General features: G+C 42.4%; 1 pseudogene across 1 annotated transcript; it reads right to left on the bottom strand.

Annotated features, from left to right (window-relative positions):
* Window positions 1-330: 330 nt before the first annotated feature.
* On the bottom strand, window positions 331-763 carry LOC309530024 (small nuclear ribonucleoprotein F pseudogene; annotated as a pseudogene). The gene has a single exon. The product of its transcript is annotated as a small nuclear ribonucleoprotein F pseudogene (transcript).
* Between the last annotated feature and the right edge of the window lie 3,019 nt (window positions 764-3,782).

Genomic DNA, 3,782 nt, shown 5'->3' with positions numbered 1-3,782 from the left:
AGGAGTAGATCTCGGGGAAACTCCAACCTAACAATGTCTTTATTCCTTCTCGACAGGTCAGCCCACCTCCAAGTCTGGCTTTCTCTGGATTCATTCGTAAAGGGCAACAGCTTATGTTCATCAAATTGCCTCTGTAAGGCCGGGGCTCTATCCACTTGAATTATTTGAGGTTCAACAACAACTTTCTCCTTCGTCTTGTCCACAGCTTGCCATGTCAAAACAGATTCCTGAATCAAATCCTGAGTTATTTCTGTATGGGTATTCACTTTTAGTCCCAACTCAGTCATTTTTTGTCCCATATTTTTTATTATTTTTTATTTTAAATGTTTATTGTTTGGCCATAAAAAATGTTACTTGACAAAATTTGACAAAAAAAGCAAGCAAACAAAACCGGACAACTAAATTTCTTAGCACAGTCAAAAAACAAGAGCAACTTTCCCCCCAAAATAGTTATTCTCTCATTTCTCCATCTTCTTCTTCTTCTTCTTCCACACCCCTTATATAAAGGACATTATTGCACCTTATCAGAACTTCACCAAGGTGTCCAGATAATGCACCATCAATATATTCTTCTGTATTTGCAAGCTGCATGTTCATGTAGCCATCAACGGAGATGAGGTAGCCTTTGTATTCCATCCCCCACTTCAGCTTCTTCACCATCACTGGCTTCCCAGTCAGCCCGTTTAGGAAGGGCTTTGGATTGAGAGGCAGACTCATAGCGACCAGACCAACCTAAGGGCGGCTGCGGCAACAAAAAAATTACTCGCAGCTTGTCCCATATTATCAATTTTAATAATCATCACATCCGTCTTCTTATGAAGCTGTTCCAATAAAGCACTTGTCTTGCAAAATGCAATCACTAGGGCTTCTTCTGTCAACATTCTTGTCCAAGGTCAATCTCTGTTTCTCACGGTCTTTAATCTCTACAGCTGGAAAACTCCCCAGCTCCACTCCTGCAACAGTTTCAAAAACTCCCTCTAGAGGAAACAATTTCTGTTTGTATCCATCCTTTTAAACACAGTTCCAGCAACAAAGTTAGTTCAATTTTAAGTTACATTTGGTCCTTTTCAGGTGCAAAAGGAAGCAATGGAAACAATATATTTCTCTTATTTAGCTATCTGTCTGCATACGTTATTCACAGTCAATGAACTTACTGACAGCCCGTTCCCAGGTTCAAGACGGTGTTAATTTATCTTCTTCCACTCTCTCTCCTGCAGGCTTAGGCAGTCTAAGATTTCCCCCCTCTTCTCCTGCTTCCAAGGGGGGTTTAGTAGTTTTAACCAATGGAGATTTAATCCTTTACAAAAGGCTTTCCAGACTTTAGTTTGCAACGTCTTTGCTTCAATCTATTTACAAAAGGGGAAGGCGGACTTCCTGTTTGAAACCTTCCCGTTTCGATGCCAAATTATGATGTTTAAAGATCCAATTTTCCATTCTACTCACGGGTAGTTGTTTAAAATCCAATTGTCCACAGGAAAAAGTCAGCGCTCTCCGGCAACAGCAATGCAGCGTCACTCCGTGAAAGAAGCAGTTGATTCGAAGCACTCACGCTACTCACCCCACGTTGCTCTGGAACCCCGAAACTGGGTTTCCCCGCGAGTAGGGGAGGTGCAAAAGGTGCCAGCCGAATACCACGTCCACAGGCTTCTCCCACCTGTGGTTTTTAATGGGTCTCCGCCTCGCCGTGGCGGTCCAGACCCTGATTTCCACGGAGCGGATTCCTCCCGATCAGAGGAAATCCGCCATTACCGGTGGCGCTAACCCGGAAGTCGGAAACATTTGTATTCTCCCCACCCACCTACACAAGGCCTCCTGAAGGACAATTAGATATGTTTGTTCCCTGAACCCATTCCGAAAGTACAATATATGATGATCTATGGGTTGTCTGAAAAATACCTTCAAATGAGACAAATCTTTTGAAAGATGGTTTTAAAAAACCATAGCAAAATAGCAAGAAACTGTACAAGTTGTTTCTTCAGCCAAACAACTCAGTGGCATCAGATTGGCAAAGCCAGAGTCAGATTGGTACTTGCTTTTCATGCCCAAACAGGGACTTGAATAATTTCTTTTGACATTTGGCCAAGCTGTGTGCTCTGCAACTGGTCCTCTCTGCCAGAGGTTCTTGTATGGTCTTCAGAATCAAGCTTCCAACCAGCTTTTTCAAAAGGTTTCTAAATGGTCTGTTTCAGATTTGGTCCAGGCCGGTGATTGATCTGGTCAATATGAAAGTCCTGGCTAGGAAATTGAGGAGTTTAGTGAGCAAAGCCAACAGGGATCCATAAATTAGTGGTCATTTTCTGGACTAGATCACTAGCAGGATTTCCTCTGCCTCCCATACCCAGCTGAAGTTCTTGCTCTGTCTCTCATGTTTACGGGGATGAGGAGGCAAATGGTGAGTGCAGCACTCCACCAATTTATAAAATAAAAATCTGTTTCCATTGATGAAATATTTGGCATTGAGTGTGTTGAGAGTCTGTACTCCATCACTTTGAGGGCAAAGGTCAAAGTCTTTGCAGTCACCAAATTACAAGAGCACCGCTAAGATCCTTGTCCACATACTCTCTGTCAAACCACATAGTTTGGTTCTGAGAGACTCATAAGTGCAAGGGTTGTGCTTGAGTGAAAGCAGATTCTGAAACTTCTATATTTACATCTATCATAATATGCCACCATTGGCTAAGTGAGGCCACAGACCAGCTGTTATTGTTGCAGAAGAAGGAACACAGGAATACAACCAGGAGTATTTTAAGGAATATTTACAAGGATGAGATGAAGTGTTACCTGCCTGGAGATGAAGGTGCAGAAGAGAAGTTTCTGGCCAAAAAGAAGGTGGCAGTTCTCAAGATTGTTGAGGCACTTTAAGTATGAAAATTGAGCTCATTCTACACTTATAGGATTTGTGTACATACTGCCCAGACATTGCCTGTGCTCAACAAACACATACTCTTTATATGTCTAGTCCCCTGGCCCCTATTTTACAACTGCATTTTATCAGCTTTCCAACTGCACAGTTTTTCTTCCAACTGCACATTTTGTGTCCAATTTCACACTGGAAAACAAAACAAATAAGCAAACCCTGTGTGGGGACAGGGGAGGGATCATATGTCTTAATGGTTCCAGAGGACAAAGGCTTTGATAAATCACAACACTTTTTAGCCAGCACAGTCTCTTGTGTCACAACCTACTTAGAAGCCTTTAGTTTATGTACTGACTTGATAAACTGCAGTGTCTTTTAGGGTGCTTTTAATGTCTGTTTGGTCTGTGCAGGTGTCACAAATGCAGAATAAGCAACTATTTCTAGATCATTTGGATGCTGGGTAGTTTTAAGCAAGTACAAAGAACTTCACGGGGGAGTCATTCATATGTCATGCATCAAGGTTGGTGGTAGCAAAGCAGGAATTTGGTAGCACTTAAAACTGGTTGAAATTTGACAAGGAAAATGAAATCCTTAAACGAAGTGACATACCTTGCTAATGCTAATTTTTCTAAAAATACACTTGTATTATGGTGTGATCCTACGTCCCATAGGAAGGTGGTCAGGGGCTGTAGGATACTGCAGACCTTTCTCTCCATCACCTAACAGATATCATTATTTGATTGGTGCCATGATCTCTGTATCCAGCAGTGATGTCAACAGAGGCTGCAGGGGCATCAGATTGGAGAGAGACAGGTCTCTTTCTGGGCTCAGAGTTGACTGTGGAAGATAGGAAAATCATGGTGTCTGTGCTTGGAGAAATACTCCCAGACCCCCCAAGCCTATATAGACCCTCAGGGACACCTTT

The sequence above is a fragment of the Podarcis vaucheri genome (assembly GCF_965113315.1).
Source record: "Podarcis vaucheri genome assembly, chromosome: 3".
Classification (NCBI taxonomy): domain Eukaryota; kingdom Metazoa; phylum Chordata; class Lepidosauria; order Squamata; family Lacertidae; genus Podarcis; species Podarcis vaucheri.
The sequence above is the reverse complement of the archived record's forward strand: the minus strand, read 5'-3'. Positions and strand labels throughout refer to the sequence as shown.